Source organism: Manacus vitellinus, unplaced genomic scaffold, assembly GCF_001715985.3.
Source record: "Manacus vitellinus isolate BGI_N305 unplaced genomic scaffold, ASM171598v3 scaffold_28_pilon, whole genome shotgun sequence".
NCBI classification, from domain to species: Eukaryota; Metazoa; Chordata; class Aves; order Passeriformes; family Pipridae; genus Manacus; species Manacus vitellinus.
The window spans coordinates 7,345,549-7,360,628 of NW_021940122.1; positions in this window are offsets into that span (position 1 = coordinate 7,345,549).

The following is a 15,080-nucleotide window of genomic DNA, read 5'->3' on the forward strand; positions in this document are numbered from 1 at the left end:
TCACTGCCATCAATACCCTAGTCAGGGACTACACCTATTCCCAGGAAAAAGCTGTTGTGTTTACTCAGCCTGGAATGGAGCCAAAACACCTCCTGGCTTCTCTTCACTCCCCGCCACAGATCCAGCAGTGCCAACCTACTGGTGTCCCAGGGGCCAGACCCAGTGCTGGGGCTGGCAAACAGTTCTCTCTGGCCTGCCATGGTCAGGATGGAGCAGTCTGACACTGAGCAGCAGTGGAGAGGGGTGATATGTAGCTGTTGGGTATATTGGCATGTCAGAGGTACACCCCCTAGCATTTACAGCAGGTAGGAACTGGTGGGAAGATAGGCATATCCCAGTATTTCTAAAAGCTCCTATCAGTGTTTCAGATTTTCTCATTTCAACCACTTCACTGCAGTGCTACCTAAGATAGAAATTACTTTTACCATAAAACTCCTTCTGCCAGTGGAAGACTGGGGAGGGAGGAGCTCGACCTCTCACAAAGCAATGCCATGCAAAGGCATTTGTAAGTGCTAGGGACACATTATTTTCAGAAATGGGATTTATGCCATGTCCTTTGGAACCAAGGAATCTGTTGGATGTGCAATGTGGGCTCCCCGTGGTGTGGGCTACACATCTCATGGTTTAGGAATGTTGCTGAAGCTAACAGGATAGCGAAGTTGAACAGGGCATGACTGGACTACCACCAAGGATGGAAGTGGCAGCACTAAAATACTAGAGGATGATCCTTTTAATTTCAATTGATGGGAAGAAAATGCAAATGCTGCCCAGGCTTCTGTAATGCCTGGTCTATGTGCAGTGATGAGTAAATATTTAACTGCAGAAAGAACATTCCCTTCCAGAGATTGAAGGAACCAAGTTAATCAGTTCCAGACTATATTCAAGTCATGGGTGTCAAGAGGACAACACAAGTTCAAAACCTTGAGGATGTTCAAAGTCTGCTACTACACCTGGGCAGTTGCCATGTCTTCCCTGGGATGCTAAAAACGAGGATCTTTTCATCTGCTGAGAAAGCAGGATAGTTAACTGACTCAAAGACATGCTTCACAGAGAGGGGGAAGGGTTGGAGATGTGGCAAACAGAGTTTGAAAATCTTCCTGTTGCATCCAGATGGTGCTTCAGAAACTCAGGAGATGAGGCTGCTGCAGCAACTAGGCTGGGCAAGTCCTCAGGCAGGTCTGGAGATGTTCCCTGCCCTGGCAGCCCACTGGGCATTCACTGGCAGGGCTGATGACAGAATTCACCACTGATAGTAGCTCCCAGGCTTTAGAAAGTGCTCAATTTCTGTCAGACCCTCCTCTTACACAACAACATATTTCCAGTTGTTCTTTTACCCCAGTACAGTTAATTTGCCCTCAGTATGATTAATTTGCCTTCATCTGTCTCTCCCTTACAAAGCCAGTCTGTTCTCTTCAGAGATTATGGAGTGATGTTGTTAGTACTCATGTCTATAATAAAGCAAGTTCCTCTAGGCATGATATAGTTCATATTTTCATATAATGTCTGTAGGGCTTGCACTGCACTCCCTGAGCATTGGAATACACTCAGGTATCAGCATAGTTTCTACCACGAGTAGGAGTGGTTGACCAGCTGATGAGTTGGGGTCTTGGCTGTTCGTGGCTGCTCATTCATCTCTGACTTTTCCTGGTGCTTTGCAGTAGAGATGTCTCTCTGTGGAGAAAAAAACACTCCAAGAATACGTCTCTTTAGATCCAACTTCCTCTGATATCTCCCCCACAAAACCCCCAGAGGTTCAAGACAAATGTTTCCAGTCTCCTGCACTAGACACTATTCTTTCCTCTACAGCCCATTTTGCTTGAAAGGACCTCATTTAGAGCTCAGAGGAGAAAAGAGGGAAGTGATTCAGTGTCCAAGTCCATTTGGATGACTGAACATCTCTTAAGTTCTTCAGCCAAAGCACTCATCATTTACTGTCTAGGGTGGTTTTTTGTTAAGAGTCGAAAGAGTCAAATATTTTACCATGCAATTGAAACTTTTGCCTGTTATTCAAAGCTCAACTCCTCCTAGAGAAATGACAAATCAGAATAATGGTAAACTGAGTTCTGGCTACAAAATAAAAAAGCAAAAGTCTGTGTTGCTATTTCTCACTTTGGATTTAAATCCTCTGGACTGAACAGCCCTTACCAGGCACTGTGTAAAGTCTTCTCCTAAAATAAGATGACAGGGGTCAGGGGCCCAAGCTAAGCTGATTAGCACAACTAAAGCTGTATCACATTGCTACAGTAGGGTCATATGATTGATCACTGGGATAAATATTTAGGAAGCTTCCCAAGGGAAGTGGAATAGATGGGACCATAGAAGCCAGGGAAAATGGGCAACTGGGATGTGGCTAACACAGGGTCTGATACCATTCACCTGTCATAATACAGATCAAAAAAGCAGGAGTTGTTTTGCAATGGAATTTGTATCTCCCATCAGCTTCCCCTCTGAGTATGTGTTCTGCTCCACAGCATTCTGGATCACCTTCACTGAAAGGCAGCATTGTTAGCAGGCAGACCATGTCACTCTGCAACCACATTTCCACCATTCTGCCAGGCTTTGCTGGCACAGGTCAGTCCTGCTCCCGTCTGCCAGCAGCTAGGGACAACACAGTGCCCACTGCAGAAGGGCAGCATGCTCATCAGTGAATCAGATGGGCTTTCCATGGGCTTTGACTTTTCCAGAGGCAGCGTGGAATCCTCCCTTGAAGGGGTTCTGAGCAGCCAACAAACCGTGACAGTGGTGTGTGTGGGAGTAGTACTCAGCTTGACGCAGACCCTGAGTTCTCCTCTATGGCCAAGTTGCACCCCTCATTCTGCTGGGGCTCTGTTAGCAGGGTGCTGACTGGCCTCAGGAGCTTTGTCCCCGTTCAGCAGGGACAGAGAGTCCTCTGGACCTCCTCTTCCTACCACAAATGATGGGCGATATCCTGGGCTGGATTCCAGCCTTCATAAGCAAGGCCAGAGTCTGGCTCAGTCACCAACCCACTCGCCCTGAGGCACCCAGAGCCACGAAGTTTCCTGAGCTCCACACAAAACTCACGGCAACCAAAGTGGTCACTGGGAGGGCTGAGGGGCAGGCAGGAGGGAGGCACTGCCCAGTGACCACCCTGGGGTCCCACTGCAGCACCCAGGGAGGCTCCTTTGTCCTACTGAGACCTGGGTGCCTGGGGAGCAAAGGCGAGGCCCAAGGATTTAAAAGGATAAGCATGAAGGCAAGGAGGCTGTGAGCGACAGAAAATGAGCGCACAGCCATTCTGGAGAACCTGTATTATTAAACAGGTTGTGAATGCCAGCTGCCACCTGCCCTCGAGGGGGTGGAGGGAGTGTGCTTTCCACACATGCAGTGCCTATACAAAACCTTTCTCACGTCAAACTCAGCGGTGAAAAAAAGAAGCCACCAGAAGTTAACCTTCTCCTCTAACCCCAGCTTTACCAGCTCTCATTTCTTCACTGTTTGTCTTTCCTGCATTGTTGCAGACTGAGGTTGTTTGCCAGAAAATAAGACAAAGGCTTGTTGGTGCCAGAATCTGCCCTTCCAACAACAAGGAATAGCAGTAAGTGAGCAAGTAGGGGCACACAGAGCTGTACAGAGAGCAGAAGAGAATAGCTCCTATTATTTTGGTAAGTTGCTGTTGACTTTGAGGCAGGACTCTCAGGGAAAGGTAACAGCTGGTGTTAGACAAATGATACGGTTAGAAAAAAAAACAGAAGAGCTTTTAGACACACAAATCCTTTTGAGCTGAAGCAAAGGGCTATAAACGTCAGCCTAAGCACATATTGGAGAAGTTTCCTCTAAATCTCTCTCTTTGGTGAAAAATAAGGCTTCACGGGGAAAGAACTTGCCCCTCCTCAGGGAGCAAAATAGAGGCATGACTGGATCCCTAATCCCAGCTCTTCGACAATAAGATGGTGTTTCTCTACCTGTAGAAGCCACTGCTGTTGCTGAATCCACCAAACAAATCCTGTTATGTTACTGCAATAGCACCCCAGTACTTGTGGGCACTGGCAGATGCTCTACCCCACTACATTGCTGCACATGAGCAGTTTGCAAGTGCCACTCAGACACAGCCTTGTGATGTTGAGCTCTGGTTTGTGATTTACACTGACCTCAGAGATTTCAGGTCAGTTTATGCAACTGCTCAACTCAGTCTTTGCTGCAAACATTCATTGTATTTTGGAAAAAAAAAAAAGGACCAGTGTGCAGGCCCTGGGAAGAGGCAGAGAGGTAGCAGGGTTGAGCAGAGCTCAAAAACTGCATTAGCACTAAAAGAAGTGGGTAAATTAGAAGAGACACAGCATGAAAATGCTGTTGAGCTGAGGCATGGTGATGGTCAGTGAAGCAAACTATGCTCTACTAAGTTGCAGGGTCAAGCAGAAGTAGTATATTGCTTAGTGATGTCAAAGAAGACTGGTCTCAGATACAGCAGACAGTTCACATTGCATTGCGGGTACTGTATGTCTGCTTGATTTGAACAGCAGTGCCATTTGTCCTTGGACAGATGCCTTGGCTTTGATATAGCACAACGAGGTTTGCAGAAGAGACTGCATTCAAGTATAACCTCAGTAAGTGTCACAGGAGAAACCCAGACTACGGGTGGCAAACTCTGTTCCTGTGACTGGTGCTCAGCGACGCAATTTCCTATTGCATGGTGTGGAAGTTTTCCTACTTGCTGTCTCAGACCAGCCTCACCCTCTGCTTTCCCCCTGTTATGAAACTCTAGAGATGCTTCCCCAGCAACAACACTATTTTGTTCAGGAGGGAAAAACCTAGGCCTGATCTACCCTGCTATCAACAAGCAGGTGTCTCAGATAGCAACAAAAGAACCAGCATCAATAATGGAGAGGGGAGAGAGAGATAGAGATGCAGTGAAGTGGAGAGAGGGAAGCCAATCAACTTAATGAAATAAGGCGCAAGGTTAGCGAAGGGCTATTTATAGACTCCAACTGGTTCAGCCCTGTGCACTTAGAGGCTGGTTCAAACTGGCTCCTTAACAGCAGTAATAATCATTACCGAAAAGAAAGAGAAAAAAAAGTGAAAGCTTGGAAAATTCACTGCCGGAGGTAAAGCTTTAGAGCCGGGTCTGGCTGGAGTCAGAAGTAACTGCATTACTGAGAGATTGAAAGGTTAATAGGAAACCAGCTGACACTGAAAGAGAACAATTAGAGAGGTTAAGGGGCTTAATATTAGATTAATGGTTGCCTGGAGGAGCAAAAGCAGAGATTTCAGGAAAATAGGAGAATGGTGAGCAGAAGGCTGGGTTTTTTCATGGATGGAGAGCCCCAGGTCTGCTCTTGCCACTCCCTGGATAAACTGGAAGAAGATGGCTCTGCCGTTCCTTGCCTGTCTTGCTCAGTCTCCTGTTTCCATCTTTCTTCCTCTTCTCCCATCTGTTTGTCTCTGAAGTCTCTTTGGGTTTGTACTCTCCACCTTAAGCACTTTCCATGTGGTTTTATATTGTCTTGCTTGTGTTCCTTCTCCATTCTCCCGCTGTCTCTGTAAAGGTCATAATAAAATGATGCTTAGTATTCCCAATGGCCCTTCATTCCTCTTCAGTGTGCTGCTCTCCAGAGACAGGGATGGTGGGAATGGACACTTTTATCTGCATTAACCATAACCAAGACTCAAAGCTTCAAAAAAAAGGGTTGTCAAAGATCAGATGACAGGTCTGTTTCCCAATGTATTCTCCCCAGCTAGATGGACAATATTGACACTGAGGTCCCTGACTATCAGCAGCCATTTAAAAGACTTTTTAGCAAGAAAATATTGGACATACTCCAAAGAGGACTGATTCAGCAATATATGAACTAGCATGGATCAGTGTCATCTCCTAACCTTAAAGGAAGGTTGAAAATACTGAGGGGACATTCAGCACCAGGAATGCATTCCTACCAGATGAAGAGCCTTCTGTGCAGCTAAGAACTGAGCAGACAGAAGATTAGGTCATGCCTTTTACATGAAGATTACAAAAGACCAGAGGATGTTCTGTAGAGGTGCTGGATGTTCTGAAACCTTGTACAGCAGAGAGGAGATATGCTGCGCTCCCTTCCCCCACAGTAGCAAAGTATTTGGTATGAATAGCAAAGGATTTGGGATAGAGTCGCTGTATCTGTTCAGTTAAGACCCCTCAGCATAACATGTCCTCCATTTTCCCATGGCCACTGTAGTTGCTAACATAGTCAGTACCCTGACAGTCCTCAGTGTCAGGAGAGCCTTGTCACACAGCACCACCAGCTGCTGCTCTGGACAATGCTGGGAGCCTTGAACTGCTCCCCGCACCACTCCAAGGGACTCCTGTGACCCAGAGAGAGATTCTTCCCTCCTGCACCATTCGTGGCTGCTGCACTCAAGGATCATTACAAATGCACATGCTTCTCCCACAGGACAGGGAGAACTTTCCCCAAGTGCCTGGCCCTTGACGGCTGCTTGTGTAGTCAGACAAGTGAAAGCTGGCTGGATCCTTCTGTATCTTACACTGCCTCCCAGAGCACAGCCTCCCCTCTAAAAATCTCTGCAGCAAGATTAGAAAACAATACATTCAGCACTTCCTTCTAGAGCTGTAAAAGCCAGGCTGGGACTCCAACACTTTGCAGGCACCCAACAGAAAAGTTTCCTCACTCATGATAATGATAGCAAATGTCCCAGTCCAGAGAAGCTGAGGTCGTTCATGGCATATTAACCCCAAAACACCTGAAATGTGGTGCTCTGGCGTAATGCAAATGGGGTCCTCAGGAGAAAAGTCTGAGGAAACTCTGGCTGGCATCAGAAGGCAGCTCAAGCTGTTTTCTTCTTACATCTGTGACAGCTGAGCACGGACTTCTTACCAGCTGGGACACTGCTGATCAACAGAAAAACCAGAAAGATGGCTAGAGAAACATTCACGGGATGTATTATTCCTTGGGTCTCTCTTTCAAACAGGCACATCTGCTTAAACGCAGTGAGCCTGAAAGGACAGGCTCTCCAAATCACCTTCCCATTCTACATAGGAGCATTTCTCAGGTCTAAAATAAGCCTCCCCCAGAGTCTGGCCATCCACATTCCTGGAGCTGCATGTCTGCTTCAAAAGATCTGATATCCTCTGAGCGTTGACCTCTGCCAGACCCTGGGGGTACCCATCACCTGCAGCCTGAAATGCCCCAGAGTTCAAAGCACATTTCAGCTAAGCATCTTGAAGTGCTGTACAAACAGCCATTAATCCTCAAACCATTCCTAGGAGCCAGGCTGTAATTATTTGGCTCACCATTTATCTCTGGAACTCACTGTACCCGTTCCCCCGTCCTGGGGATGAAGGAAGGTAAAACAATACCTACCATTTCATAACAAATTGCAAATTAAATCGACTTCAGCTCAGCCGTTAAGGGAAATGTTACCTTTTCCATAATCACCTCCTGCAGGCAAGTGCAACAGCTATACTTTAACAGTTAGGTAAACTTTGACAAAAATATGTAAGTGACAAGCTCCAAGTGAGACAACCAACAAGTGGTAGAAGATTTTCAAGAGCAGAAATCATGAATCCTGCCTCTTGGTTTCTTGATTTATCAACTGAATTGTCTCTGCTCCCCCTCTCACCACCCTTAAAGATGACCGTCAAAGGAAAAGAAGTGCCACTTATGCCCTCTATGTGCCTTTGTATTAGATTAAGGAACCTGTAGGATTTCAATGGAAAAAGATGAAGCATTTTTCCACTTGTTTTCTTACATTAGAAATGCAGGTCTTCAGGAGCCTAAAAGTCTCCAGTCTGTCTAGATCATGACAAAACGAGGACCAAACAAAGACAAGAGGGCAAGAACAGGGCGGCGGAGGACTGGAGAGGGGAGGGGAAATGGAGCCAAACTCACAACGTGCTGTTTGCAAGCAACAACTGCATAAACACAGTAACAAAATAACGTACAAAATATCAGTAAGAAATTATGTGCTATTCAAGAGCTGATTTTCCCCCAGCTCCAGCCAGGGTGTGAGAATCCACAGAGGTCAAACTCTGAGTACCCCAGGAGATATGCACAGGAAGAAGAAAAGAAAAAAAGATCCTCATACCTTTTTCTTCTCAAACAGAAGCCGTAAGTGGCATGAGATTTGAAATAAGACAGACTCAACCTACAGGAATGGGGAGGACTAGGCAACAAAAGCAGACGAATGGTTGTTCTTTCTGTGCCTCCTGAGTTGGCCAGATTCATGCAGAGGAATCCCTGGAGAGGAGATGCTGAAGGGAAGAAGCATGGGGAGGGGTGGAGTAAACCAACAAAACAAAAGGTAGTTACAAAGTGAAGCAGAGGTGAAGAAAGCAGCAGAAGGACAAGGCTGTAGCAAATGTCAGCACATAGAGGAAATGGTCCCACTTCAGTCCAAAAAGCAGAAAGGTCACTCAGTCAGTTTCTAGCTGACAAAATTGTCCCTTCTCTGCCCTCTTCCTACAGCTCCCTCTCCTACCTGCTCCAGGGAGGCAGCAGGACTCCTGCTCTGGTTTAAGACCAGAAGGCAGTAAAGAAAAAATTCAGTAATTTCCAGCTGTACCTCTTTAAACTAATTCTGTGACTGGGAAGTTTAATTACAGCTAGACTGCAATATGCAGGCTTTGCACTGCCTTAATAGCCTGGGATCAAAACCTGTATGATGAGAAGGTGGAGGGAAGGGTGAAAGGAAGGGTGACAGGGAGTGGGAGGGGGGGACAGGGGGTCAGGGTGTTGTTGCAGCTGTATTGAAAGACATGTAATCAAACAGGTCATGTCTACATGTGGCTGAGGGGTACACAAACCATGTTTGCACAAGGGTTGCAAGTCGCTGGATACTTCAAGGGCTAAATCCAATTCAGTAAGCAAAAGCCTTTCCTCAGGAAATCTGTTTTCCTAATTCTTAGGAGGTAGCTCCTCCAGAAATCTCCAAGCACCAAGCTTGGAGATTAATTAATAATCTGTTAAGATTAAATTTTTTAAAGATTAAATAGTAATCTATTAAAATTACCTCCCTCCTGTCAAACTGTCTGCCAGCAATGCTCCATTGCCATATCTGGGTGTCCTGAAACCCAGCAGAAGTCCAAGAACTGCTTGCAGTAACCAAGCTTAAATCTTGTGGCAACCTCTTCCCTGCATCAGGAAGCAGGTAAATACACACACTGCCCAGCTCACAGCCCCCTGAGGCCTTGCCTGAACTTTCTAGGCCAAACTGGTGTCTTGAGGTTGCCTTGAACTATCACAACACCATTCCTCCGTAAAAGGGAGTGGGAAGGGACTGCAAGGAGCTTTGCCAGATTCCAGAGCAGCCAAGCAATTGCTGATCCTAGAGCGGTGCCTGCTGGCTGGTCATATCATAAGCGCTTGGAAATATTTCCACAGGCATTGAAGTTCCAGTCAAGTTCAGGAAAACATTTCGAGGGAAGAGCTGTGTGTCCAGCTCTGCCATGTTTCTGCCAGGGAGCTGTCATCTAAGCTCCCACCCACTGCGAACAAGCTGCCCTAATTTTGTGAATCAGTCTGGTATTTATTTCTATCAAATCTCCAGCCCCCTGCTGTTTCTCATCTTTCTTTACTCTTTGAGGTTTTATGATTTTTAAGCCAACCTCAAGGTAATTGATGACTTTATTACTTTGGTATAACTGATGCTGTCTTGATAATGCAATTCCCTGTGAAAGTTAAGCTTCTTTACAGTGTATTCCTACCAAGATCCTTAACATGTCTAGTGTTGGATGCTAAGAACATAAGGCACCTCTAATCACTTAGAACTTTTGAAAAGTCTGACATTTTACATACTTTTGACATACAGCATCATGCTTGAAATTCTAACAATGCCACTGTTGTGCAGGCTGGGGGAAATGGCTGCTAAAACCACTGTTCTTTTACTGTCCTTATGATGTGCCAGAGAAAGAAATGATGCTATGGATGAAACAGTTCTCATCACAGAGGCAGTGTCTTGCATGCTCACAAGCTGATGAATACAAAAAAGATGAAATTGCAAAGAAATTATCTTCAGAGATATAATGTAGCACTCTTAGGTCATCACCACAGATGTATAACAAAGTATTATACTGGAATTCATCATCATCCTGAGGGTCTGGAGACAATTTAGATATGAACAATAGAAAATAGGTAGTGTATTTTGTATGCCTGAATTTACAGAGTGAAAGAAAATAGAGTTCTATAAGAAGATAGGAATTATGTCCCCTCAAGCCCACAGCTCTTCAAGGTAACAACACACACTTATCTATGTACAAACACATACACACAGCCCTGCTTCTAAGGCAAGAGTTTAAAATGGCTAAGACTGGTAATGGCAAAGGGTTGCATCCATTGTCATGGGTCTTCCAGAGGCTGAAACAGTACACTAAAGTCTCTTTTGGATCCATATTTTCTCAGTGATGGAAGGTGGTGCCATGTTAGGCAGCCTCAGATAGAGATTTCCCATTATTCACATTTTTTTGGTATTTTGCCACATTTGAACTGTCAGGCTGACATTTTACATCCTCAGCATAAACAAGGCAGATTTAGGTGGGAGGTGGGCAGGCAGACAGAAACAATGGTAAAGCTGTTAAATGCCTTTCTGAAAAACTGAATGTTATCTGTAAAGCTGTTTGAGCTCCCCCATGCTGTACATAAACCAAAACATTCAGCTGAATATGTATTTAAGGTAGACACCAGCCAAATGTCTGTGTTGAACCAGCAGCCACACAGATTTTAACCATCCTACAGTTTCAGCAGATGAGAGGATCCCTCTCCCCACATCCACTCCAGTACAACTCAGTGGAGACTGCTACATCTAGGGAAAATAGACCCCAAACAGTTCACAGCCCAGCACAAGGACTATTCTCCTGGCAAATATTGTAGTAACTTCAGCCATTTCTACTCTAAAAGCTCCTGCACACTAAGAGGCTAACAATCCCTTTCTTCAGTGTGCTTCCCTCCCCTGTATGAGCAGCCCATGATACAGAGATGCACACACCCATTCATGCACATACACAGAACAGAAACATTTGCACACACGCAAAGAACGTGATTTCCAGACATCATTGGCCTTCATCTAACAAGTCAAAGCACCATCTTGTACTGCTCATTTATAAGTTGCTTTTCTCCTGAATGCACTGTTTCTAGCAGAAGGGGAGAACAAGAGCACAGGGAACTCTGTTTTCTGTGCTGTCTAAACACATGGAGTTTCCCCCAGACAGAATTCATACATGGAATGTCATATTGAAGCAAGTTTGTGCATTCCCTGTTTCTCCATGTGTGCAATGAAAGATCTTGCTAGAAGCTTGCAGCTGCAACTGAAGGTGAACAGAGCTCTACCTTAGCCATATGAAGGCCCCAGGACTACACAAACATGTGGGAAAGCCAAGGCTCAGTCATGAATACTCCCTAATCAGTGAATACATCTGACAGACTTGGCCATAACCTCACTGTGCACCAGTTTGCCCATCTGTGAGAAGGGGATAGTACCACTGCCTGCCTTAGGCCACAGAAAATTTGTCTGGGAAATGGTCAGATGCTATGGTGTGGACATTATAACATCTGAAAGAAAGTGAATTATTCAAAAGTAAATCTCAGGTTATACTCAAAAGAGAACGCCAGGGGGCTACACAAAGTTAATGCAAAAAAATAAAAAAAAAAATGTTGAAGCAGAAACTATTTACTACCAGTTACAGGATCTGCTGGAAAGTCTTATTTTGAGAATGGGGGAATAAGGGAAGACTGTGCAGAAAGTATTGAATTCAGCAATCTCTAGTCTTTCATTGTTTGATTTTGCTGCTACAAAGAACTTCTGCCATAATTTATTTGGCTTCAGAAAGAAGGAATTGAAAAATAACCAGATAATAACCGTAGTTACCACTGTGGTACTATACTGATTAGAAGAAGCATATTAAATGAGTTCTGGTTAATATATGGCAGAGTTGACCAGAGGACTTTCTTATTTAACCAGCACTGTTGAGCAAAACTCGTGATTCAGAGCCATGACGGAACCTAAGAACAGTAGTCAGGCTGCATTCCGTGCACTGATTTATCTGGGGATCATATAACAGTGGTCCCAAATTAGGTATTATTTTCCATGACCTTCTTGCCTGCTAGGTTGGCCACAGGAACCAACCAGGTCCACACCATTGGAAGCCAGCAAAACTTTTCTCAGGATGCTGGTATGCTTCAGAGTAGATGTAATTTATCAACTGTGAAAGGACATTGAGCAATAAAGCGCTGCATGGAACCTGCTCAACTCCTCAGTGGCAAAATTGTGGTGCCCTGGTAAAGATTTTCTCTTCCTGCTCTTGAGGAGGAAAAGAAAAGCAGTGGAGATGGGAAACAGAAGGGTCCTCAGAGCCCAGCACAGAAGCACAGGACACCATCAGTCTGTGTGTAAAGGAAAATGTCATCCACAGCATCCCTGAGTCACAGCATCTTTTTACAGGTAACAAGTACCCCACCCCCATGGGCTGGCCCTCAGCCATGAAGGCCTTCAGCCTCAAAGTCCCACTGCCACTTACTTATAGTTTTCTTATTAAATCCAAATTTTGGGCCATCCTACCTGCTGGCTTTGCATTACCCTAAATCATAATGATTGCTGAGATCTTTTCCCCCAGGGGTCCAGGCTCCTGTTTATGATGTCCTAAAGATATGATAAAATGTTGCATGTCTTAGCCGATTTCTAATTTTAGGAAAAAAAAATATTGGCCCTTGAAAGCATCTACAACAAACCAATCCACAGTGCAAGTCACCCCCACACTCCCCAAATGCCCTTTGTCTGAGTAAGTGGGCAGCAACCTGCCTCCAACAGCTCTTAATGCAAAAAATCAAAACAGCTAATCCATAGGTGATTCATCTTCAGGAGCCTTTTTTTCTCTCTCCCCTTCCTTGGAAAACTTCCCACTCCACACAGCAGAAAGAACATGGGAGTAATTCCCTGCATTGCTGGATCTAAGTCCTGCCCCGCTGGATCTAAGTCCTGCCCCAGCAGAGCAGTGCCACCCGGACACACAGAGTTTCAGGCTGCCATTTGGACATCTAAAGCTCCTTGCCTCTTTTAAGTATTGTCTCCCTAAGACAGTCCTCCAGCTTAAATGGCAGGTACCATCATTGCCAAGGACTTCTTTTTTATTAGTTTAGTTAAATTAGTTATTTAGTTTAGCTTAACACTCACTTAAAACTAAGAACTTGCAACTGGAAGTGAAACCTCTGAAAATGTATTTCTCAACCAGACCTAGCAGGGAAATGCTGATATCAATGGAAAGGCACGGCTCCTCTGTTGCCAGGACTGCAAGACACAACCTACTGCATAAGGCAAGCATTTCAAAAGATTGTTCTGGTATTAATTTATCCTGGTAGCCCTAAAATAGTCTGTTTTGCAGTACTCTGCACAGAATTTCTGCACCTTCTTTGCCCTTATCCACCTACCATTCATCACTCAGTTTCCCTCCATTCTGTCCACCTTTATACTCTCTTTCCCCCCTCTTCCCCAGGAACCAAACAAGTATCCAAAATGCATATTCAAAGCATCCTGATTCTCCCCAGTGAAGAGGAATGGTAAACAAACACAACTGCACATGATAGAAGAGAAAACACATTCTAAATGGGAAAGAAACTTGCAATTTATAAGGCTAGGAATTATTTTTTCTAGGTAGCGAGGCACAGCTGCTAGAAAAAATTGACATGTTTTGGGATCACAGGCATATCCTCAGATACCCAACAGGAATGAAGAAGAAGCTGCATTATATTCAAGTTTTGACCCAAGTTTTATACTTGACTGAGTAGAAACCTGGATGAATCCTTGGGCACAAGATGCACTGATTTTTCCCATGGCTGCGCTAGTTAAGCCACAGTGGTCAACATGGTGCCCCACAGTCAAGTCCACCCATCATCTTTTAAGGAGGAAAGTTCTCTTGAGGTCAACTGTATAGCAAAGTTCCTCCAAATTTTGTTCATATTCTCATTAGGGTGCACAGAAATGTTTCATGTCCTTGTAACTACACCACAGTGCAAACTGCACCCAGAGGTAGTCAAGCAAACAAGTTCACGTCCCCCATGCTGCTTTGGGTGTCAGTAAATTAACCTGCTACTGCTTGAAGAGCGTGCAAACCTAGGTTGCAGCAGCAGCATGACACACAGGGTGTGTGTCAACTTCCTGCAGACTGCCAGGCATAATCAATACCTTCTTTTAAGGCACAGCTAAGTCTGCTCAAAAGACAAGATATTGCCTGTTGGTGTTCCTGCTGTCCCTAGCTTTCTGCTCCTGGAAGCCAGTCCTCACAACTCTGCCTGTGTAGCTCCACGTGAAGTTAGCTCTTGGGCATTGAGGAAGGCTCTTACAACTCACAGGACTGCTTTCACACTGTAATCTGTTAGAGATCATTCCCAACAATTGCACAGCCAATGATTAAGCGTGGAAAGTGCACCTTTTCAACCAGCACTGCTAAATCCAGCACAGGGTGCTTGCAAACAACTGAAAGTTAGCCTGAGCATGTCAGCACAACACAAAGCTGCCTGAACAACTGTGGTTTGAGTTTGATGCCCTAAATTCATACAATCAGTTCTACAGTATAATCGAGCTCTGATCCCACTTATTCTGGGATTAATGAAGAGCAACATCTCCTGCAGGCACTGCTTTTGTAGGTAAAGCTAGTATAGAGAAAAGAGATTCAGGACCAAGAAATTAATCAGGATGTGTCTTGTGAGCACAAGCACTTGTAAGGGTCTAATAAAGCTATCACAATCCCAGCTATGGGAGCAAAAAATGGAATGATTTATTGAACACATGAATGCTATTTAAGGGTCCTGGGGGTTTAACATGCTAATGAGGAGGCAGGTTTATTCCAAAGAGGGGTTTCCACAATCCATTAGAATAATGGGGGTGACATAAGGGGAAATATGGATTTACATTTCTCAGATCCAGTATTTACATTTGGGGAAAAAGCAAGATTATACTGGGGAAGGGTGGTCAGCTTTTCCTGAAATAAGAATTTACACAGGGAGGGAGAAAACAATGAGATAGTTGATAGCATCATGCAAAGTCTTTCTACTTCCTGCTGGGGGAGATCAGGACAATCCACATGAAATGAATGTCAATGGATCTTGTCTGGTCTTTTAGACAACGTTTTTTTCCCAGCCCCTGTG